This window comes from Choloepus didactylus, chromosome 6 (genome assembly GCF_015220235.1).
Source record: "Choloepus didactylus isolate mChoDid1 chromosome 6, mChoDid1.pri, whole genome shotgun sequence".
NCBI lineage: Eukaryota > Metazoa > Chordata > Mammalia > Pilosa > Megalonychidae > Choloepus > Choloepus didactylus.
In genome coordinates, this window is record NC_051312.1 from 140,108,890 (window position 1) to 140,134,828 (window position 25,939).

Sequence of the window (25,939 nt, forward strand, 5' to 3'; positions counted from 1 at the left end):
TCATGAAATGTAGCCTTCCTATCCATGAACGTGGAATACCTTTCCACCTATTTAGGTCTTCTTTGATTTCTTTTAGTAAATTTTTGTAATTTTCTGTAAAGAGGTCTTTTACCTCCTTGATTAAGTTTATTCCTAGATACTTGATTCATTTAGTTGCTATAGTAAATGGAATTTTTTTTTCTTGATTGCCTCTTCAGTTAGGTCATTACTAGTGTATGGGGACTTACTAACTTTTGCACGTTAATCTTGTATCCTGCCACTTTGCTGGTTTTGTTTATTAGTCCAAGTAGCTTTGTCATCAGTTTCTCAGGGTTTTCCAAATATAGGAACATATCATCTGCAAATAATGACAGTTTTACTTCTTCCTTTCCAATCTGATTTCCTTTTATTTCTTTTTATTTCTTAATTTCTCTTACTAGAACTTTTAGCACAATGTTGAATCATAGTGGTGACAGGGGGCATCCTTGTTTCATTCCCAATCTTAGGGGGAAAGCTTTCAGTCTCTCACTATTGAGAATGATGCTGGCTGTGGGTTTTTCATATATACCCTTTAACATATTGAAGAAGTTTCCTTCAATTCCTACCTTTTGAAGTGCTTTGATCAAAAACAGATGCTGAATTTTATCGATTGTTTTTTCAGCATCTATTGAGATGATCATTTGATTTTTCCCCCTTTATTGTTTTTCTTATGTTGAACCACCCTTGCATACCTGGAATGAACCCCCCTTGGTCATGTTATATAATTCTTTTAAGGTGCCTTTGGATTCAGTTTGTAAGCATTTTGTTGATAATTTTTGCATCTATATTCATTAGGGAGATTGGCTTGTAGCTTTCCTTTCTTATAATATCTTTATCTGGTTCTGGTATTAGAGTAGTTAGCGTCATAAAATGAGTTAGGTACTGTTCCTTTTTCTTCAATTTTTGAAAGAGTTTGAGTAGGAATGGTGTCACTTCTTTTTGGAAAGTTTGGTAAATTCCCTTGTGAAGCCATCTGGCCCTGAGCTTTATTTTTAGGAAGATTTTTGATGACTGATTGGATCTCTTTACTTATGATTGGTTATTTTGAGGTCTATTTCCTCTCATCAGTCTATGTTGCTCATGTGTTTCCAGGAAATTGCCTATTCCCTTTAAGTTGTTCTACTTTGTTGGCATACAGTTGTTAATAGTATCCTCTTGATTTTTTTTTTATCTTCATTTTATTGAGATATATTCACATACCACGCAGTCATACAAAACAAATCGTACTTTCGATTGTTTACAGTACGATTACATAGTGGTACACTCATCACCCAAATCAATCCCTGACACCTTCATTAGCACACACACAAAAATAACAAGAATAATAATTAGAGTGAAAAAGAGCAATTGAAGTAAAAAAGAACACTGGGTACCTTTGTCTGTTTGTTTCCTTCCCCTATTTTACTACTCATCCATCCATTAACTAGACAAAGTGGAGTGTGGTCCTTATGGCTTTCCCAATCCCATTGTCACCCCTCATAAGCTACATTTTTATACAACTGTCTTAGAGATTCATGGGTTCTGGGTTGTAGTTTGATAGTTTCAGGTATCCACCACCAGCTACCCCAATTCTTTAGAACCTAAAAAGGGTTGTCTAAAGTGTGCATAAGAGTGCCCACCAGAGCGACCTCTCGGCTCCTTTTGGATTCTCTCTGCCACTGAAGCTTATTTCATTTCCTTTCACATCCCCCTTTTGGTCACGAAGATGTTCTCCGTCCCACGATGCCAGGTCTACATTCCTCCCCGGGAGTCATATTCCACGTTGCCAGGGAGATTCACTCCCCTGGGTGTCTGATCCCATGTAGGGGGGAGGGCAGTGATTTCACCTTTCAAGTTGGCTTAGCTAGAGAGACAGGGCCACATCTGAGCAACAAAGAGGCATTCGGGAGGAGGCTCTTAGGCACAACCATAGGGAGACCTAGCCTCTCCTTTGCAGCAACCGTCTTCCCAAGGGTAAAACCTGTGGTAGAGGGCTCAACCCATCAAACCTCCAGTCCCCTATGTCTGTGGTCATGTTAGCAACCATGGAGGTTGGGTAGGCGAATACCCCTGCATTCTCCACAGGCTCCTCAAGGGGGCACTACATCTTTTTTTTTTCCTTGTTTTTCTTTTTTTTTTTTTAACTTTCCCTTCTTTTTTAAATCAACTATATGAAAAAAAAGTTAAAAAGAAAACAAACATACAATAAAAGAACATTTCAAAGAGACCATAACAAGGGAGTAAGATAAAGACAACTAACCTAAGATAACTGCTTAACTTCCAACATGTTCCTACTTTACCCCAAGAAAGTTATCTAACATAGCAACATTTCTGTGAACTTGCTCCTACTATATGCATCAGAAATTAACAGACAACAGTCATTCCTGGGCATCCCCAGAACGTTAAATAGCTTATCTGTTCTTCTTGGATTATTGTTCCCCCTTCCTTAATTGCTCTCCATTGCTAGTTCCCCTACATTCTACATTATAAGCCATTTGTTTTACATTTTTCAAAGTTCACATTAGTGGTAGCATATAATATTTCTCTTTTTGTGCCTGGCTTATTTCGCTCAGCATTATGTCTTCAAGGTTCATCCATGTTGTCATATGTTTCACGAGATCGTTCCTTCTTACTGCCGCGTAGTATTCCATCGTGTGTATATACCACATTTTATTTATCCACTCATCTGTTGAAGGACATTTGGGTGGTTTCCATCTCTTGGCAATTGTGAATAATGCTGCTATGAACATTAGCGTGCAGATATCTGTTCGTGTCACTGCTTTCCGATCTTCTGGGTATATACCGAGAAGTGTAATCGCTGGATCGAATGGTAACTCTATATCTAGTTTTCTAAGGAACTGCCAGACTGACTTCCAGAGTGGCTGAACCATTATACAGTCCCACCAACAGTGAATAAGAGTTCCAATTTCTCCACATCCCCTCCAGCATTTGTAGTTTCCTGTTTGTTTAATGGCAGCCATTCTAACCGGTGTTAGATGGTATCTCATTGTGGTCTTAATTTGCATCTCTCTAATAGCTAGTGAAGCTGAACATTTTTTCATGTGTTTCTTGGCCATTTGTATTTCCTCTTCAGAGAACTGTCTTTTCATATCTTTTGCCCATTTTATAATTGGGCCGACTGTACTATTGTCATTGAGTTGTAGGATTTCTTTGTATATGCAAGATATCAGTCTTTTGTCAGACACATGGTTTCCAAAAATTTTTTCCCATTGAGTTGGCTGCCTCTTTACCTTTTTGAGAAATTCCTTTGAGGTGCAGAAACTTCTAAGCTTGAGGAGTTCCCATTTATCTATTTTCTCTTTTGTTGCTTGTGCTTTGGGTGTAAAGTCTAGGAAGTGGCCGCCTAATACAAGGTCTTGAAGATGTTTTCCTACATTATCTTCTAGGAGTTTTATGGTACTTTCTTTTATATTGAGATCTTTGGTCCATTTTGAGTTAATTTTTGTGTAGGGGGTGAGGTAGGGGTCCTCTTTCATTCTTTTGGATATGGATATCCAACTCTCCCAGCCCCATTTGTTGAAAAGACCATTATGGCTCAGTTCAGTGACTTTGGAGGCCTTATCAAAGATCAGTCAGCCATAGATCTGAGGGTCTATCTCTGAATTCTCAATTCGATTCCATTGATCTATATGTCTATCTTTGTGCCAGTACCATGCTGTTTTGGCAACTGTGGCTTTATAATAAGCTTCAAAGTCAGGGAGTGTAAGTCCTCCCACTTCGTTTTTGTTTTTAGAGTGTCTTTAGCAATTCGAGGCATCTTCCCTTTTCAAATAAATTTGACAACTAGCTTTTCCAAGTCTGCAAAGTAGGTTGTTGGAATTTTGATTGGGATTGCATTGAATCTGTAGATGAGTTTGGGTAGAATTGACATCTTAATGACATTTAGTCTTCCTATCCATGAACATGGAATATTTTTCCATCTTTTAAGGTCCCCTTCTATTTCTTTTAGTAGAGTTATGTAGTTTTCTTTGTATAGGTCTTTTACATCTTTGGTTAAGTTTATTCCTAGGTACTTGATTTTTTTAGTTGCTATTGAAAATGGTATCTTTTTCTTGAGTGTCTCTTCAGTTTGTTCATTTCTAGCATATAGAAACATTACTGACTTATGTGCATTAAACTTGTGTCCTGCTACTTTGCTAAATTTGTTTATTAGCTCTAGTAGCTGTATCGTCGATTTCTCAGGGTTTTCTAGATATAAGATCATATCATCTGCAAACAATGACAGTTTTACTTCTTCTTTTCCAATTTGGATGCATTTTATTTCTTTGTCTTGCTGGATTGCCCTGGCTAGCACTTCCAGCATAATGTTGAATAACAGTGGTGACAGCGGGCATCCTTGTCTTGTTCCTGATCTTAGAGGGAAGGCTTTCAGTCTCTCACCATTGAGTACTATGCTGGCTGTGGGTTTTTCATATATGCTCTTTATCATGTTGAGGAAGTTTCCTTCAATTCCTACCTTTTGAAGTGTTTTTATAAAAAAGGGATGTTGGATTTTGTCAAATGCTTTTTCAGCATCTATTGAGATGATCAATTGATTTTTCCCTTTTGACTTGTTAATGTGTTGTAATACATTGATTGATTTTCTTATGTTGAACCATCCTTGCATGCCGGGAATAAACCCGACTTGGTCATGGTTTATGATTTTTTTAATGTGTCTTTGGATTCGATTTGCAAGTATTTTGTTGAGGATTTTTGCATCTATATTCATTAGGGAGATTGGCCGGTAGTTTTCCTTTTTTGTAGCATCTTTGCCTGGTTTTGGTATTAGATTGATGTTCGCTTCATAAAATGAGTTAGGTAGTGTTCCATTTTCTTCAATGTTTTGAAAGAGTTTGAGTAAGATTGGTGTCAGTTCTTTCTGGAAAGTTTGGTAGAATTCCCCTGTGAAGCCATCTGGCCCTGGGCATTTATTTGTGGGAAGATTTTTGATGACTGATTGGATCTCTTTGCTTGTGATGGGTTGGTTGATGTCTTCTATTTCTTCTCTGGTCAGTCTAGGTTGTTCATGTGTTTCCAGGAAATTGTCCATTTCCTCTACATTATCCAGTTTGTTGCCATACAGTTGTTCATAGTATCCTCTTATAATTTTTTTAATTTCTTCAGGATCTGCAGTTATGTCACCTTTTTCATTCATTATTTTGTTTATATGGGTCTTCTCTCTTTTTGATTTTGTCAGTCTAGCTAGGGGCTTGTCAATCTTGTTGATCTTCTCAAAGAACCAACTTTTGGTGCTATTTATCCTCTCTATTGTTTTTTTGTTCTCTGTGTCATTTATTTCTGCTTTAATCCTTGTTATTTCTTTTCTTCTACTTGGTTTAGGATTGGTTTGCTGTTCATTTTCTAGCTTCTTCAGTTGATCCATTAGTTCTTTGATTTTGGCTCTTTCTTCCTTTTTAATATATGCGTTTAGTGCTATAAATTTCCCCCTTAGCACTGCTTTTGCTGCATCCGATAGGTTTTGGTATGTTGTGTTCTCATTTTCATTCGTCTGTATATATTTAGCAATTTCTCTTGCTATTTCTTCTTTAACCCACTGATTGTTTAGGAGTGTGTTGTTTAACCTCCAGGTATATGTGAATTTTCTAAGTCTCTGATGGTTGTTGACTTCTAATTGTATTCCACTGTGGTCAGAGAATGTGCTTTGAATAATTTCCATCTTTTTAGATTTATTGAGGCTTGTTTTATGTCCCAGCATATGATCTATTCTGGAGAAAGTTCCATGAGCACTAGAAAAGTATGTGTATCCTGGTGATTTGGGATGTAATGTCCTGTATATGTCTGTTAAATCTAATTCATTTATCAGATTGTTTAGGGTTTCAATTTCCTTATTGGTCTTCTGTCTGGTTGATCTATCTATAGGAGAGAGTGATGTGTTGAAGTCTCCCACAATTATTGTGGAAACATCAATTGCTTTGTTTAGTTTTGCCAGTGTTTCTCTCATGTATTTTGTGGCACCTTGATTGGGTGCATAGACATTTACGATTGTTATTTCTTCTTGCTGAATTGCTCCTTTTATTAGTACGTAGTGGCCTTCTTTGTCTCTCAAAACATCCCTGCATTTGAAGTCTATTTTATCTGAGATTAATATTGCTACACCTGCTTTCTTTTGGCTGTAGCTTGCATGAAATATTTTTTTCCATCCTTTCACTTTCAGTTTCTTTGTGTCCCTGTGTCTAAGATGCGTCTCTTGTATGCAACATATTGATGGTTCATTTTTTTTGATCCATTCTGCGAATCTATATCTTTTAATTGGGGAGTTTAATCCATTTACATTCAACATTATAACCGTGAAGGCATTTCTTGAATCAGCCATCTTATCCTTTGGTTTATGTTTGTCATATTTTTCCCCTCTGTCTATTAATATCCTTTATTGTACCCATACCAAATCTCTTTAGTACTGAACCTTTCTCCAAGTCTCTCTGTCCTTTCTTTGTTTCTCTGTCTGTAGGGCTCCCTTTAGTATCTCCAGTAGGGCAGGTCTCTTGTTAGCAAATTCTCTCAGCATTTGTTTGTCTGTGAAAAATTTAAGCTCTCCCTCAAATTTGAAGGAGAGCTTTGCTGGATAAAGTATTCTTGGCTGGAAATTTTTCTCACACAGAATTTTAAATATATCGTGCCACTGCCTTCTTGCCTCCATGGTGGCTGCTGAGTAGTCACTACTTAGTCTTGTGCTGTTTCCTTTGTATGTGGTGAATTGCTTTTCTCTTGCTGCTTTCAGAACTTGCTCCTTCTCTTCTGTGTTTGACAGTGTGATCAGTATATGTCTCGGAGTGGGTTTATTTGGATTTATTCTATTTGGGGTTCGCTCAGCATTTATGATTTGTGTATTTATGTTGTTTAGAAGATTTGGGAAGTTTTCCCCAACAATTTCTTTGAATACTCTTCCTAGACCTTTACCCTTTTCTTCCCCTTCTGGGACACCAATGAGTCCTATATTTGGACGTTTCATATTATCTATCATATCCCTGAAGTCCATTTCGATTTTTTCAGTTTTTTTCCCCATTCTTTCTTTTATGCTTTCATTTTCCATTCTGTCATCTTCCAGGTCACTGATTCGTTGTTCAACTTCCTCTAGTCTTGTACTATGAGTGTCCAGAATCTTTTTAATTTGGTCAACAGTTTCTTTAATTTCCATAAGATCATCCATTTTTTTATTTAGTCTTGCAGTGTCTTCTTTATGCTCTTCTAGGGTCTTCTTGATTTCCTTTGTCTCCCGTACTATGGTCTCATTGTTCATCTTTAGTTCTTTGAGTAGCTGCTCTAGGTGCTGTGTCTCTTCTGATGTTTTGATTTGGGTGCTTGGGCTTGGGTTATCCATATCGTCTGGTTTTTTCATATGCTTTATAATTTTCTGTTGTTTTTGGCCTCGTGGCATTTGCTGAACTTGATAGGGTTCTTTTAGGATTTGTAGACCAATTGAAGTCCTTATCTCTAATGTATCAGATCTACAGCTTCGTGGAGTACACTTTCTCTAACTAACCAGCAGGTGGCGTCCACGAGCCACCTGTTCTCCACAAGCCAGTTCTCCCCTGCTTAGCCTTTTTGGTGAGTGGTGGAGTGAGTCTTGTGGGGTCCAATTGGTGTACCAAGCTTGCGTGTGTAGTTGGTGTTGCCTGCCCTGTATATGGGACGTGTTTCTGGGCAGTCAGGACGTGGGGGGGTGGCTCTAACAATCAAATCTCCCTGGTGATCCTAGAGTTTTAAAGCTGCTGCAATAGTCTAATCCTTCAGTTCAGTCCTGCCACAGCTTGTCTCTGCCATTGACCCAGAAGTCCTTGCTATTGGCGTATGGCTCCTGAGACTTGCAAGTGGGCCCCTCTTCCAGGCCGTGCACCCCGGGTCCTCTGTTGAGGGATGACTGTGCTATGTCACAGGTGAGTGCCGTCCCCCCAGGGCAGTTCTGGGCTGCTGGGCTGTGTAGGGAGGCTCCCAGTCTGCTGAAATGATGGCTAAATGGGGCTTTGTTAATTCACACTGCTCTACCTTCCCAACTCTGGGACAGTCAGCTGAGGTTGCAGGGAAGGCTAATGTCCACACCCAGTTTTGTGGTGTGTGCTTGTTATTTGAAGCACTTCCATCACACTGGGTTGTCTGGGGCAGTTCTGGGCTATGGGGCTGGCGATGGGCAGGAGTGTTTCCTGTCCACCAGGATGATGGCTGTGAGCGGACACCCCCCTTTTCTTGGAAAGTTGTGGTGTTTAGTGAATTTTCTCAGCCACTGGATTATTGCATTTTGTCTCAGAGCTCTCCTAGTTCTGCTCTTGACTTGACCTGCCCAAATTGCAAGTCTTTGAAGCTTTCCGTATTGGGCTTCTTAGAGTAATTGTTTTAGAAAAAGAAAAAAGGATTAAAAAAAAAAAAAACAAAAAAAAAACGGGCCCTCCTCAGAGATCTAATGGGTTATTGAAATGCTAAGAGACAAACCAACCAGGGCCATTAAGGAAAGGTCCACAGGGCAGAGAGATCAGCTTTTCTTCGGGATTTGCATATACGCCTCAGGGCCCTTCCCCTTTCTATGTTCACCAGAACTCCAAAAATCCTCCGCTTTTATTTTGGAGTTTTTCGTGTTGTTTTTTTTTCTCTATGCCTGTCTCCTCTCTGCTGGGCTGGCTGCTCTCAGATTCTCTGGTGTCTGGTCTCAGTCTATCTATGGTTGGAGTTTGGATCAGTAGAATGAGTTTCCGATAAGGGCTGCCACTGCAGTTCTCCCTTCTCCTTCCCGGAGCTGACAGCCCCTCCTCCCACGGGACTGAGTCTGGCAGGGAGGGGCGCGGATCCCCTGGCTGCAAAAACTTACAGATTTCACTGATCTCAGCAGTTCCACGTTTTCATGAGTGTTGTATGAAGTATGCCCAAAGTCAGATTGCTCTGTGGTGTCCAGTCCACGCAGTTCCTGGCTTTCTACCTACTTTCCTGGAGGAGTAACTAAAACATACAGCTCACCAGTCTGCCATCTTGCCCCGCCTCTCCTATCCTCTTGATTTTTTAAATTACTTTGAGATTCATAGCAAGGACCCCCCTTCTCATTTCTTATTTATTTGGGACTTCTCTTTTTTTACTTTGTCAGTCTAGCTAAGGGTTTGTCAAGCTTGTTGATCTTCTCAAAGTACCAACTTTTAATTTATTCTCTCTGTTGTTTCTTATGCTCCAGGTCATTTATTTTTGCTTTAATCTTTGTTATTTCTTTTCTGCTTCCTTTAGGATTAGTTTGCTGTTCATTCTCTAGCTTCTTCAGTCTTGAGTTAAATCTTTGATTTTAGGTCTTTCTTCACTTTTAATGTGTGCATTTAAACTATAGATTTCCCTCTCAGCACTGCCTTCACTGCATCACATATGTTTTAATATGTTGTGTTCTCATTTTCATTTTTCTCTAGATATTTACTGATCTCTCACAATTTTTTCTATTATCTGCTGATTGATTATGAGTGTATTGTTTTGCCTCCATATATTTGAGAATGTTCTGCTTCTGTTGTGCTTATTGATTTTGAACTGCATTCCATTGTTGTCAGAGAAAGTGCTTTGGATAATTTGAATCTTTTTAAATTTGTTGAGACTTGTTTTGTCCCCCTGCACTTGATGTATGCTAGGGAATGTTCCACGAGTACTAGGAAGAATGTATATCATGGTAATCTGGGATATAATGATCTATATATGTTTATTAAGTTTAAGTCATTTATCATATTGTTGAAGTTCTCTATTTCCTTATTGGTTCTCGGTCCAGTTCTATCTATAGAAGAGACTGTTGTTTTGAAGTCTCCCACTAATATTGTAGAAACATTTATTGCTCCCTTCATTTTTGCCAATGTTTGTCTTATATACATTGGAGCTCCTTGATTGAGTGCATAAGCATTTATGATTGTTATTTCTTAATAGTGAATTGTCTCTTTTATTAATACATACTGTCCTTTGTCTCTTGTATTATCTTTGCATTTAAAGTCTATTTTCTCTGGTATTATTATGGTAACCCCTGCTTTCTTTTTGTTACAACTTTCATGGGATTTTTTTTCCACCTTTTCACTTTCAATCTCTTGGTGTCCTTGGGTCTAAGATGAGTCTCTGTAAACAGGATTGTTGATGGATTATACTTTTTAATCCAATCTGCCAGTCTGTATCTTTTAATTGGGGAGTTTAATCCATTCACATTCAGAGTTATTACTTTAAAGGCAGTAAGAACCAACCATCTTAACCTTTCTTTTTTGTCAGATGCATTTCCCCCCTCTCTTTTCATTCTTTAAATTACCCTTATTAATATTCTTCAGTTCCATGTCCTTCTCCAGACCTCTCTCTCCTTTCTTATTTTCTCAGATGGTAGAACTCCCTATGGTATTTCTTGCAGGGCAGTGTCAACAAATTCTCTCAGCATTTGTCTGTGACAATTTTAAACTCTCCCTCACTTTTGAATGGCACCTTTGTTGGATAAAGAATTCTTGGCTGACAGTGTTTCTGTTTCAGGATCTTAAATCTGTCATACTATTACCTTTTCACCTCCCTGGTGCCCATTGAGTTATCAGTACTTAGACTTGTGTAGTTTCCCTTTTCTGTGGTAAATTGCCCCCCTGTTGCTCCTTTCAGGACTTTCTCCTTCTCTTCAGAATTTGACAATCTGATTAGTATATCTTGGAATTGGTCTGTTTGGATTTTTCTATTTAGAGTTTGTTGGGATAATTTGATTTGTATATTTATGTCATTTAGAAGGGTTGGGAAGTTTTCCACTATTTCCTTGAATACCCTTCCTAGTCCTTTACACTTCTTTCTCCTTCTGGGACACCAATGAATCTTGTATTTGTGCCCTTCATGTTGTGTCCATCATTTCCCTGAGATCCATTTCAAATTTTTCATTTTTTTTCTCCATTGTTCTTTGTGCATTTGCATTTTCTTTTCTTCCAGACCCATAACTAGACTAAGTTCTCAACAGGGACTGAAAGGTGAGCCACAAAGTGTGACCCATGAGAAGGTACAATACATTCCAAAAGAACTGCATGGGTTCCAATTTATATGTTTAGTCATTAGGGGGATATGGATATTAAGGATGGGAATGGATATTAAGGTGGGGGATAATGGTGGAAGGAATATAAAGTTGGATAAGGCTGAATTTATTGATACAGGCTCACTAAGAAGAGATTCTGGATTCAGTATTATAGCTTGAGGGGTTAGAAATTGTGTTAACACTTTGTTTGGGTTGTTGACTGAAACATGGATCAAAAGGTGGCCAATGTTATCTGAAGTCAAAATGCCAGAACTGCCCTGGTATAATGTAGATGAGGGTATCCACAGGCTTAGAGAGATTGGAATGTTAGAATGTATTTATCATGGAAGACCTGCTTACCCACCCCCAGAATCTCCAGAAGACACACCATTCACCAGGGCTGTGAGGAATAAATTTGTGAAACTAACTCCATTATCTTTGAAGACCTCTGAAGTCACTCCTGTCTGTAGGTCAGATATTACTGTGGTAACTGCTATCACTCAGCTGGAATCCTTAAACACAATAGGGATGATCAGGTCCTGAGTTGGCAGATGCCACATGGTAGCACTTAATCACCAAAGACTAGGTGGGCATGGCTACTTTAATGGACAGCAGACTCAAAGCTGCAGTGAAAAATAATTTGACTCTCAGAGACCTATGGCATTGCCTAGTAGATCGTGGGGTACCTAGAAGTAAAATATATGGGCATTCTACTAAATTTCTTTTTGATCCATAGAAGCAGAATGGTTCTAATCAAGTGAACAAAAGTCTAACTTGAATTAAAAAACAGAGTCACAGCCCCTTAATCAATCCCCAGACTTGAGACAGTTTACAGACCTAGAGTCCTTTGAAAGAGGGAAAAGGCCAGGGCCCCTTGGGGAAGGATCTTGTTACAGTGTCAAAAGTTTATACTGTTAATCTTCCTCCCAGCCTTCCCTAAGTGGACCTCTGGCCTTTTACCACGGTAACTGTGCATTTGGAAAAAGGAAATGATCAGATAATTGGGGATTGTTCGACACTGGCTCAGAAGTGACATAATTCCTGAAGAACAAAACATCACTCTGGTCCACCAATCAGAATAGGTGCTTATGGAGTTCAAGTAATTGATGGAGTTTTAGCTAAGGTCCATCTTACAGGGAGCCATTCTGCAGTTATTTCCCCAGTTCTGGAAGGCATAATTGGAATAGACATACTCAGCAACTGGCAGAATCCCCACATTGGTTTCCTGATTTGTGGAGTAAGGTTATTATGGTAGGAAAGGCTGAGTGGAAGCCACTAGAACTGCCTCTACCTAGCAAAATATTAAATAAGAACCAATAAAGGATTACTGGAGGAATTTCAGATTAGTGCCACCATCAAGGACTTGATGGATGCAGGGGTAGTGATTTCCACCACATCCCCATTCAACTCTCATATTTGGCCTGTGCAGACAATAGATGGGTCTTGGAGGATGACAGTGGGTTATTGTAAACTTAACCAGGTGGTGACTCAAATTATAACTGCCATTCCACATGTGGTATCATTGCTTGAGCAATCAACACATCCCCTTGTACATGGTATGAAGCTTTTGATCTGGAAAATGCTTTTATTTCTCAATTCTGTTAGTAAGGATCACAAGAAACAGAATGCTTTCAGCTGGCAGGGCCAGCTATATACCTTTGTTGTCCTATCAGGGGTATATCAACTCTCCAGCCCTATGTCATGATCTTGTCCACAGGGACCTTGATCATTTCTCCCTCACATAAAACATCACAGTGGTCCATTATATTGATGGTATCACTTTGATTGGACCTAGTAAGTAAGAAGTAGCAACTACTCTAGACTTATTGGTAAGGTATATGCATATCAAAGGATGGATGATAAATCCAAGAAAAATACAGGGTGCTCCCACCTCAGTGAAATTTCTAGGTGTTTGGTGGTGTGGGGCATGTTGAAATATCCTTTCTAAGGTAAAGGATAAGCTGGTGCATCTGGCCCCTCCTATGACCAAAAAAAGAGGCACAATGCCTAGTTGGCCTCTTGGGATTTTGGAGACAACATTTTTCTCATTTGGGTATACTACCCCAGTCCATTTACCAAGTGACTAGAAAGGCTGCTAGTTTTGAGTGGGGACTAGAACAAGAGGAGGCTTTGTGACAGATCCATCCTCCTATGCTAGCTGCTCTGCCACTTGGACCATATGATCCAGCAGATCCAATGTTGCTGGAGGTGTCAGTGGCAAATAGAGATACTGTTTGGAGCCCTTGGCAGGCCCCTATAGAAGAATCACAATGCAGGTCCTTAGGATCTTGGATTAAAGCCTTGTCATCCTCTGCAGATAAACTACTCTCCTTTTGAGAACCAGCTTTTGGGCTACTACTAGTAGAGACCAAATGTTTTACCATAGACTGAGTCACCATGAGACCTGAGCTGGGTTTTGTCTGACCCATCCAGCCATAAAGTTGGGCATGCACAGCAGCACTCCATCATAAAATGGAAATTGTATATATGAGACAGTGCCCAAGTGGGTTCTGAAGACAGAACTGAAGTACATGAGGAAGTGGCCCAAATGCCCATGGCCCCCATTCTTCAATATTACCTTCTCTTTCCCAGTGCACAGGTATGGCCTCTTGAGGAGTTCCTTATGATTAGTTGAGGAAGAGAAAACTCTGGCATGGATTATAGATGGTTCTGCACAACATACAGGTACCAACCAAAAGTGTATTGCTGCAACACTGAAGACCATTCTGGGATGTTTCTGCAGGGCAGTGGTGAGGGGAAATCCTCCCAGTGGATGGAACTGCAGGAAGTGCACCTGGTTGTTCATTTTGCTTGGAAGGAGAGCTGGCCAGAGGTGTGTTTGTGTACTTAGTCATGGGCTGTTGCTGTTGGTTTGCCTGGATAGTCAGTGACTTGAAAGGAACAGGATTAGAAAATTGGTGACCCCAGAGTTATAAGAGATGGCCCTTCATCAGCAATTCCAGTGGCCAACCATTCTGCCTCCCCATTCTTGCCTTTACTTGTGTCCTCCCAGGTTAGTGGAGGAGGCATTACCTCTATAACAGAACCAGGAGGTGTCATGTGGGTATTTCTGCTTCTTGAGTGAGACATGTTGCTTTGGGTTGTGAGAGGCATATTTGTTGATACTGCGATAAGCAGATGTCTCATTCTCAATCCCACTCCCACCAACACTCCCGATGGGAGTAATCATGCCATCTCCCGTGCCCTGAAGCCTCTTTCTCTCCTGGTTTGGAGATGCTGTGGGAAATGCCTGCAGTCCTCACACTGTGAGACAACTGGGGAACTTAAAGAGTGATTTCAATATTCCATCAATCTTTACTTTTGTCTAACTGTTGACATATGCCTGTTAGCAATTCTTCCCATAAAGGGTGTTATGGTCCTGCTACCAAATTCAGGTAGCAGAAGTTTCTGAGTTACTGGAGTATTTGTTTTATGATCAGAACTCTGGGGCCAACTTGAAGGAGGTCCAGAATACTATAGAGACTTAGGGTAGAGGAATCAGGACCACATACATGAGTTGAGAAGAACTTGTAGTTGAGTTTTTCTGTTCCTGTCAACCTCCTTTATGCATGTGTAGTTTCATTTGGGATGGGAGTTAAGATCCATTTTAATGTAATTTTTATTTTCCATTTTCACAGAACTCCCCAAAAAAGAATGGCCCTAGGAAATGATTCCACAGCAACCACGTTTGTCTTAATGGGTTTAACACAGCAGCCCGAGCTCCAGCTGCCCCTCTTCCTGCTGTTCCTGGGAATCTATGCAGTGACTGTGGTGGCAAACTTGGGCTTGATCCTCCTGATGCAGTCAGCCCTCTGCTTCACACCCCCATGTACTATTTCCTCAGTAGCTTATCCTTCATTGATGTCTGCTATTCGTCTGTTATTACCCCCAAAATACTGGTTAACTTCCTAGGGAAGAAGAATACCATTCTTTATTCTGAGTGCATGGCACAGCTCTTTTTCTTTGTGTTCTTTGCAGTGGCTGAGTGTTACCTCCTGACAGCAGTGGCATATGATCACTTTGTTGCCATCTGTCGCCCATTGCTTTGTCATGTGATCATGTCCTCTCAGGTCTGCTCACTATTAGTAATCATTGCCTTCATCCTGGGCTTTCTCTCTGCCTTGGCCCATACAAGTGCCATGATGAAATTGTCCTTCTGCAAATCCCACATCATCATCCATTACTTCTGTGATGCCCTCCCTCTCCTCAATCTCTCCTGCTCCAGCACGCATCTCAATGAGCTTCTACTTTTTATTATTGGAGGATTTAACACCTTAGCCCCCACCTTTGCTCTCCTCATCTCCTATGCCTTCATTTTCCGCAGCATCCTTGGCATGCGGTCCTCAGAGGCTCGTTCTAAAGCTTTTGAAACTTGCAGCTCCCATCTCTTGGCTGTGGGGATCTTCTTTGGGTCTATCACATTCATGTATTCCAAGCCCCTTTCAAGTAACTCCCTGGAACAGGAGAAGGTGTCCTCAGTGTTTTACACAACAGTGGTCCCCTTGCTGAACCCTTTAATATATAGTCTGCGAAACAAGGATGTGAAGAAAGCGTTGAGGAAGGTTTTTGTGGGGAGGTGGGCATTGATTTTGGAGATTTATAGATGGGAGAAATTAATGGTTCCAATGAAAATATGTTCAATTTATCTATCTTTTCTTGTTATTCTGCTTTTAATATATATAATATCTAGATTTTAGAAATACTTGTCTACTTTAAGTCAATTTCATTTAACCAGTGAAATGATAAAGCATTTAGTAAAGCACATATTAGTGTTCTTATATTTTGTTAAGAAAACTGAGGTTGTGATAGTTTTTATTACATGTAAGTAATACATACACTGCATTTGCTTACTGAATACCTGCTAGTTGGGAGGTAGTAAGTTATCCACTGATCTGAATGTTAAAAGATACATAAATGATCCCTTATCTCCATTAATTCTGGAAGGAATGCGACATGTGTACAAGGGAAAAAAATGAAAAGAAAACAGTTAAGAACAAATGTGGCAGTCTTAGTTAGGTCTTACCCAAATGCTTTTACTATTCTTTTGTTTCTAGTCATCATATTCAAAATCTCTTAATTTACATTTCCACATTGTTGTAGTTTCCCAGGGTTGCTATGACAAATACTGCACGCTGGTAAACAGCAGGAATATCTTGTCTCACTGTTTTGGAGGCCTTAACCCAGCATGCTTTCTCCCAGTGTCAGGAGTGTTCTGGTGCTGATTTGCCTTGAAGTTAGTTCCTTGTCTTGCAGCTCGGCCTTTGTCAAATGATGCTCTGCCTCGTTCTCTCTGGCGTCATAATTCAGAACTTCTACTGACCTACCAGATCAAATTTCCTCTGCTAGGGCTCCAGTCATGTGGATGAGGCCCACCCAGATTCAGTTTGGCTTCATCTAAATAGGATCTTTGAAGATCCCAGTCACAAATGAATCCACAAATTAAGTCATAATAACCTCTCCTAAGGTCCTATTTACAAGTAGGTTCACCACTCAGGACCAGGGCTTAGACTTGAGCATTCTTCTGTGGGAGATACAATTCAATCCCAACACTCATTGATCTTCATAGTTTATTTATTTTATTTTAACACTCAGTTCTGCATAGGCTTTTTCTGAAATGTCATTGTTGCAATGGGGTTGCCCAAGAGTGAGAAACCTGCCTCATGGGCAGCGTCTCGCCTCTCAGTGTGTTTCCCCTTGAGTCTCCCTCAGCAGCTTGCTGAACAGAAGCTGGGGTTGATGTTTGCAGTTTAGACCCCTGGAGTAAAAGCATCTGCAATGTGCTCCATAGACAGTCCTTTTCCTCGTTTTCTGCATGCCCCAGACCTTTGTTTCCTTCTGTTTTATGGGGGTAGTAGCATCAACTGCCTCATGCTTTGTATGCCAAGGCTGTTTTCCACTTCCTGTAGGGAAATGCACAGTTGAATTGCTAGCACTTTAACTTCTATCTGAAGTTGGTTCTCTTCATTCTATATCACAGTTTAAATAAATGGAAAGGAAGTCTTTTTCCCTTTATTCTTTCTTTACATTTGCCAAATTATTAGGTTTTACAAAATAATTCTCTAGTTTCTATCTTGGGGGGTTTCCAAATTGAGTAACATTAAATCAGTAGGGTCTGGAATACCATAGTCCCAGTGTGTTAACAAAGCTTATCTATCTTCAGCTCTCTCCTTTTGATAATGACACTCAGAATACATCTTCCCATCAATCACTTTAACCAGGGCTGTGGCTTGAATTATCATGACGTTGCCCAGCTGTCCCATAATAGCCTTCTTTCTCTGTGCCTTGCTTTATTCTTTTTTTATAAGAAGCAGCAATATTCTTTTTTTATGATAAGTGCCCATTTTATTAATTAATAAAGCTGACCACCAATTTAAAGTTGCAGTTCCAGTTGAGAAGATGGAAATCTAATGCCGTGGTACAAGCTTATGTACTTAACAATCCAAGAACAATTTGACAACACTTTTGGGGAGTTAACTCTTGCACCTGTGGACAAGCCACATAGGTTAGGCTGTCCACAGTTCTCTGTCTTGGTTCTAATTGCTGTTTAAAGTACCATAAGAGAGTCACAGAATTTGCAGCAGACTAGCCACTCTGCTTTACTGGTGTTGGAATTGAATATTTCTTAAGGATATGGCTGAAAAACCCAATGAAAACAGGAAATGATTGTCCCAAAATCTATTGTCTAAAAAGCCTTTATGTGAACAGAGTCTCTTCCTTCTAATCAAATCATTGCCTTCTTGGATAAAGCTTCCTCTACATGGTTCAAGTTTAATTTGCCACAATTTTTGACTGAGATTTGATCGGCTCACACAATTGCTAAGGTTGGCTCAACCTACTCAGTGAACTTTGTCAAGGATCCTAGTGCCCAGGACTTTGTGCATTTTTTAGGGGACTTAGCCTTTTCTGAGGCCTGCCTTTGCTTAAGGGTCAGTACTGGTAGCCTGTCCTCTGGAGAAATGAATGTGCACCTGCATAAAATTATTCACTCACTTGTGAACAAAAGTGCAGGTTAAAATCTCACACTGTGAAAGGTTAAGATCCATAGTCACCTTCTTAGATACCAATAATTAAAGCTAAGCATATACTATAACCATATTGCAAAATTGGAGTCACTTTATATTTCTAACTTCTTCAAATTCCTGTTTAAATGCACCAGGCACCAGTTGTTTGAGGAGATAAATTAAGACTCCCTGTACTGAACCAATCAAGAAAATAAATAAGCAAGTTGTCAGGTTCATACCAGTGTATCTTGATTATATCTTTATTATTCATAAAGTCATATGTTGGGGCAAGCAGTCTTCTTTTATTTTTTTATTAGAGAAACTATGGGTTTACAGAACAGTCATGCTTAAAATACAGGACTCCCATACACCACCCCACCACCATCATCCTGCAGTTACTTTGGAACATTTGTTACAACTGATGATAGCACATTTTTACAATTGTGTCACTAACCAAAGTCCATGTTTTAACTTAGGGCACATGAGCCCTTCCCTGTACTTTTTAGCAATTTTATTGAGATGTATTCACATATTATACAATCCATCCAAACTGTACAATCAATGGCTTTTAGTATATTCACAGAGTTGTGCATTCGTCACCACAATCAACTTTAGAACATTTTAATTACTCTCCCGAAAACACCATATATCTTTAGCACTCACCTCTCAATCCCTGTATCCTTCCTCTGACCTACATAACTACTAATCTATTTGTCTCTGTAGGTTTTTGAATATTTATATTTTATGTAAATGGAGTCATGCAATATGTAGTATTTTGTGTTTGGTTTCTTTCACTCAGCATAATGGCTTATCTAATTATTACTATTTTTATTATTTTAATTAGAGATGTTTTAGATTTACCAAAAAATCCTGTAAAAAATATAGCATTCCCAAATAGCCCCCTATTGTTGACACTGTTCACTAATGTGGTATCTTTGTTACAATTGATGAAAGAATATTAAAATAGTACTATTAACCATAGTCCATAGTTTACATTAGGTGTATTTTTCCCATGTACCACCCTAATATTAACACCTTGTACTAGCATCATACATTTGTTACAATTCATGAAAGAATGTTAATGTACTTGTACTGTTAACCCCAGTCCATCATACACAGCAGGGTTCACTGTGTTATACAGTCCTATGGTTTATCTTCTAATTTTCATTCTGGTAACATACACAATCCGAAACTTCCCCTTTCACCTACATTCACATACATAATTCAGTGCTGTTAATTTCACTTACAATAATGTGCTACCATCACCACCATCCATTTCCAAACCTTTACAAACAATCTAAAGAGAATTTCTGTACAAATTAAGCATCAATACCCCATTCTCTACCCCCAGTCAATCCTCTAGTATCCTATATTCTAGAGCCTAACTCTATGAGCTTGCTTATAATTAATTCACATAAGTGAGATCATAAAATATTTGTCCTTTTGTGTCTGGCTTACTTAGAATGTCCTCAGTGTTCTTCCATGTTGTCACATGCATTGGGACTTCATTCCTTTTTAAAGCTGAATAATTTTCCTTCAAAAGTCTATATCATATTTTGTTTATCCAATCATGGATTGATGGACATTTGGGTTTCTTCCATCTTTGGCAAATGTGAATAATGCTGCTAGGAACATTGGTGTGTAAATATCCATTTGAGTCCCTGCTTTCAGTTCTTCTGGGTATATACTTGTAGTGGGATTGCCAGATCATATGGCAATTGTATACTTAGCTTCCTGAGGAACCACCCAACTGTCTTCCACAGCGGCTGCATCATTTTACATTCCCACCAAAAATGCATGGATGTTCCTATTTCTCCACATCCTGTCCAACGCTTGTAGTTTTCTGTTTTCTTAAAAGTGACCATTCTAGTATGTGTAAAATGATATCTTATTGTGGTTTTGATTTGCCTTTCTATAATAAGTTGAGCATCTTTTCATGTGCTTTTTAGCCATGTGTATTTCTTCTTTGAGAGACTGTCTATTCAAATCATTTGCCCATTTTTTAATTTCATTGTTTGTCTTTTTATTGTTCAGCTGCAGGATTTATTTTCATATTATGAATAGTAAACCCACATCAGATATTTGGTTTCCAAATATTTTCCTCCATTGAATAGGTTGTTTTTTCAGTTTCTTGACAAAGTGCTTTGAAGCACAATTTTTATTTTGTATTTTTTATATTGAGCAGGTCCCACTGCTTGTGCTTCTGGTGTAGAAATTAAGAAACCATTGCCTACCACAAGACCTTGAAGATGCTTCTCCATATTTTCTTCTAGGTGTTTTACACTCTTGGTTGCTATATTTAGGCCTTTCATCCATGTTGAATTAATTTTTATTAAGGTGTGAGTTAAGAGGTCCTCTTTCATTCTTTTGCATATGGCTATCCAGTTCTCCTAGCAATATTTTGTTGAAGAGATATTCTGTCACAGTTGAGGGACTTGGCAGCCTTGTCAAATATCAGTTGGCCAAAGATGTTAGTGTCTATTTTTGAGCTCTCAGTTTGATTCCATTGGTCAACATATCTATCCTTATGCCACTACCATGCTGTTTTGACTATTGTAGCTTTGTAATATGCATTAAAGTCAGGAAACGTTGAGTCCTGCAAGTTCTTTATTCTTTTTTCAAGTTGCAAATAGTGAAAGTTTTACTTCTTCCTTTCCAATTTGGAAGGCTTTTATTTCTTTTTCTCTAATTGTGCTAGCTAGCTCTTCTAGCATAATGTTAAATAACATTGGTGACAGTGGGCATCCTTATCTTGTTCCAGAATTTAAAGGGAAAGCTTTCAGTCCTTCACTATTGAGTACACAATGTTAGTATGGCTTTATCATGTCAAGGAAGTTTCTTTCTTTTCCTATCATTCGAAGTGTTTTTATGAAGAAAGTATGCTGGATTTTGTCAACTGCTTTTTCTGCATCTATCAAGATGATCCTGTGGTTTTTTCCCCTTCAGTTTGTTAACGTATTGTATTAAATTAATTGATTTGCTTCTGTTGACCATCCTTGCATACCTAAAATAAAATCTACTTGATCATGGTGTATAGTTCTTTTAATATGCAAGTATTATTTTGAGGATTTTTGCATCTATATTCATTAGAGCAATTGTTGGGTAATTTTCTTTTAGTATCTTTATCTGGCTTTGATGTTAGGGTGATATTAGCTTCATAGAATGAGTTAAGTAGTGTTATTTCATCTACAACTTTTGGGAATAGGTGAACAGGAATAATACTAATTCTTCTTGGGAATGTTTAGTAGAATTCACCTTTGAAGCCATCTAATCCTGGGCTCTTCTTTGCTGGAAGGTTTTTGATGACTGATTCAATCTCTTTACTTTCATTTGATCTGTTGAGTTCTTCTGTTTTCTATAGTCAGTGTGGGTTGTTCATGTTTTTCTAGGAATTTGTCCATTTCATGTAAATTGTCTAATTTTTTGGCATATGGTTGTTCACAGTATCCTCTTAGGATCCTTTTAATTTCTATGGGGGTCTGTAGTAATGTCACCCTTTTCATTTCTGATTTTTATTAACTGTATCCTCTCTTGTTTTTCCTTTGCCAATTTTATTCAATTTTTAAAATAATCCACTTTTAATTTTGGTGATTCTCTCTATTGTGCTTATTTATTTTCAATTTAATTTATCTCCACTCTAATCTTTGTTATTTCCTTCCTTCTGCTTGCTTTGGGTTTAGTTTGTGCTTCCTTTTCTAGTTCTTTCCATTTTCAGATTGGGTCTCTGATTTGTGGTATTTCTCTTTGTTTGATTTAGGAATTTAGAGCTATGATTGTATTTTAATTTTAACTTGTCTCAAGATATGTTCTAATTTTCCTTGTGATTTCCTCTTTAACCCATTGGTTGGTTATTACTATTTTTTTAAATCTCCACATATTTGTGAATTTTCTATTTTCCCTATTCATTGATTTCTAATTCATTCCATTGAGATCAGAGAATATACATTGTATGATTTCAATATTTTTGAATTTATTGAATTTTGTTTTGTGACCTAACATATGGTCTGTCCTGGAGAATGATCCACATACACTTGAGAAGAATATGTATTTGTTTTTTGTTGGGTGAAGTGTTCTATATATGTCTATTAGGTCTGGTTGGTTTACAGAATTGTTCAAGTGTTGTATTTACTTATTGATCTTCTGAGTAGATATTCTATCCATTATTGAAATTAGTTTATTAATTGCCTACAGAAATATAGATTTGTTGATTTCTCCCTTCAAATCTGTCATGCCATCTACTGTCCTTTCTTTGAGACTAAACAAGTCCCTTTAGCATTGCTTGCAGGGCAGTCAAGTGGTGACGAGCTCAATCAGCTTTAGTTTCCCTGGGAATGTCATAATCTCTCCCTCATTTTTTGAAAGAAAGTCTCATCCCACTGTTGGCATTTGTTTACTTTCACCAGTTTAAGTATTTCAACCTATTGCCTTCTTGCCTCCATGGTTTGTGATGAGAAATTGCCACTCAATCTAATTTGGACTCTCTTGTACATAATACTTTTCTCCTGCAGCTTTCAAAATTCTCTCCTTGTTCTTTGCATCTGACAGTGTGATCACTATATGTTGGGGATATTTTTCTTCATGTTTATCCTTTTTGGTGTTCTCTGGGCTCCTTTGATGTGCATATTCATATCTTTTGATAAGTTTGGTAAGTTTTCTCTTATTTTTTCTTTGAATATTCTTCTTGCTCCTTTCTCCCTTTATTCTCCTCAGACTCTGATAATGCATATATTGGAGTGCTTGATGATTTCCTAGAGGTATCTGTGGCCATTTTCACTTTTTATCATTCTTTTTTTCTTTCTTCCCCTCAGCCTGACTTCTTTCATGTGTCTTGTCTTCGAGTTCCTGATTCTTTCTTTTGCCAGTTCCAGTCTACTCTTGAAACCCTCCTGGGAATATTTCATTTCAGTTATTGTGGTCTTCAACTCCTGTAGTTCTCTTTAAATTTTCCATCTCTTTACTGAGATTCTCATATTGCTATTTCATTGTTTTCCTGATATCATTTAGTTCTTTCTCTGTATTTTCTTTTGTCTCCTTGAGCACTGTTAAGATCATTTTTTAAGGGCTTTGTTCAGTATGTCCACATTCTTGTCCTCTTCATTAATAGTTTCTGTATTTTTATCCTTTTCTTTTGGATGGGCTATCATTTCCTCTTTCTTTATTTGTCTTGTATTCTTTTGCACACTATACATTTTAATATTTTCAAATGTTTTCTCTGGGATGTATTCCTGGAGATATCTGTTTCTTGATTTTGTAAGCAGCTGCTGATAAGGCAGATTTTCTTGACTTTCAGCCCTTGTACAGCAAGGTCTTCCCAAGGCAAATGTAGTTTGCAGAATTTTCCCTGTCTTTCTAGGCCTGGGTCTTTTCCTGGGTTTTTGCATGTTAGTTGTTTTGGACTTCCCAGTTTACAGGGGTTTGATTCTTCCATTTGTTTCCAAGGAGATAAACCTCCATCTACCAGGTGTTTGAAGCCAGTATCCTTTGCCTCAGACTCTCTGCCTCTATAGTTTCTTGCATTCCTTTTGTTCTCTCAAACTGCTTTAGCATCAAGGGCAAATTCTGGGAAAAGGGGCACATGGGAGTTGACTTTCCCAAGGTAGTCTGTCCCAGCTTAAACAGAGCCAGGAATCCATGAAATGTGCACAGACCAGCTCCAAAGTGCCCTGGAAGGGATCAGGAAAGGCAACAAGAGCTTCTTTCACACCTCTCCAAAGCTGTGCTTTCTTCACCTGCTCAGTAAATGCAGCCCTTCAGCTGACTTTGTCCCACATCCCTGAGGAAGCATAATGTCCTTAAGTCTCCCCTGCCTTTACCTTTGGGATGGACTGACAATGGCTGCTGTCAGTGATGGGTGCCCAGCAAATGGAAGTTGCTGTTCACAAGCTGTGATCAGTGATCAGCCTTGACTGCGCCTACTCTGGGGAAGAAGATTTTTATGTCCTTTCTTGTCACCAGCGAGTTAGACTGGGGCTGGTCCCCACAGTCTCATGCCATGAGAGTGGTGGATGGGTGCCAGTTGCCGCCACAGGGAGAGAGCAGTTTGCATAATCTATAAGCCTCTTCCTCCTGCTTGTCCATGGATGCTGCAGTGTACTTCTGGACTCTGGAGTTTTACATAGTGGTTTCAGACACTTCCTGCCCATTTCATAGTTGTTCTGATGGAAGGACTGAGTCTTGGAGCTCCCTATTCTGCCATTTTCCCACAATCTTCTCCAAAACTGTATTTTTTTAAATCAATTCACATTAAATTTGTCAGTAAAAGAAAAGAGTTCCCACATTATTTAAGTATGATTTCAATTGTTGTAAACTTTTGGACATTTTTCAAAAAGATTTTGCAGACTGTATTACTTTGCATTAAGTACTTTTTATGGGTAACTGTAAAAACATTTGTGTTAATTATTACAACTTCTTGACCAGAAAGTGTAAGTAACTTTTTAATTCACAAAGCCTGATATAAAAAGTTATGTTCCAAAAGCAACTGCAACTTTTCATTAAGAACCTGAAGACCTTTTATTTGGAAATATAATGTAATAAAAATTAAACAATCATAAAGTCATTGAAAAAATAAAATCAATAGCAAAAGGATATTTCAGAGTTTTGAATGATTACACTAATATGATATACAATGAAAATACTGAATTATATATTTTACCATCAGACATACCATACACATTGAAAATTTCCCAAAACATGCATTTACATTTTAATGAATAATGCAAAAATCAATGTACTTTTCACCCAGATTAAAAGTAAAATATTGCCAAAATAGTCCATTCATTTTTCAGTGTTTATTAGAGAAGTTGTGGGCTTACTGAACAATCATGCATAAAATACTGGATTCTGTTTACCGCCCTTATTTTGGTGTGGAACATTTGTTATAATTGTTAAAAGCATGTTTTTATAATTGTAACTGTTAGCTATGTTCCATGGTTTAACTTAGGGCTCACTGATTCTATAGTGTAGTTCCATGGATTTTCTCTTAAATTTTTATCTGTTTTTATTCAGTGTGTGATTATATCCCAATCACTTAACACAATAATACTAGATAAGCACATTATTAAATTGCTTATTCAGTCCCATCTGCCCCAAATTGGTAAGTTTTCTGGGTGCATTCATTATGTAGTTCAAGTATGGGGGAAGTCTTCATTGTTGAAGAAATATTTGTATGAACAGACTTATTTAACATTAAAAAAACTGATGCTGCCTAGTTGTCAGCTTTTATAGGTTTTCTACCTTGCTTTAACTTTATGCAGAATCACTTAATTAGTGTAATTTTTCTTCCCAGCTGTTCTCAATGTTCCCTATTATATTTTTATTTTTCAGCATGCAAGCTGGTCCCATCTTCCTAGAAGAATGAATACATCTCAGCTTGTCTATGTAGCAACAATATCCAATTGCCCATCTCTTCTAAGTGATTTTTTTTTTCCTAATGTTTCCCCCCTACTGACCTCATTTCCAAAGGTCTGCCTCCTCCTAGCATTCTCTAGTTAACCCACTAATTTCAAAGGAGAGTTGCTCTGGTGCTTCTTGATTCTTAGTGAGTGAAATGGCCCTTTCTGACCTTGGTAAAAAGGCCCACGGAATCTGAGGCATTGATGATGATGCTTTCTGATTGTTTACACCTGCCTGAGAGAAGCTGGCAGCCACTGTACCTGGCAATGGCCCTCTTGTGGCCAGAAGTAAAAACCTGTTCAAATTCAACCCTGAGTTGAGGTTGCAGGGCAGAGAAAAGGACCAAGAGAAACTAGACCTTGGTCACATAATTTGAAATGCAGGGTCAGGATTCACCAGAATTTAGGGAAATATTTGAAATTTCTATTTAAACCAAACATCAATGATATTGTTAAGCTATTTCTTCCCCAAGTCCCAATTTTATTCATGGTAAGTTGGTTCTCTAACTGTGGCTTTTAAATGTGCATCAGTGTATGAATTTGACTATATTATATAACATTAT

At 38.4% G+C, this 25,939-nt stretch overlaps 1 pseudogene; it reads left to right on the forward strand.

The window, feature by feature from the left end:
- The first annotated feature begins 14,635 nt into the window (after positions 1 to 14,635).
- On the forward strand, positions 14,636 to 25,342 carry LOC119537343 (annotated as a pseudogene).
- Positions 25,343 to 25,939: the final 597 nt, after the last annotated feature.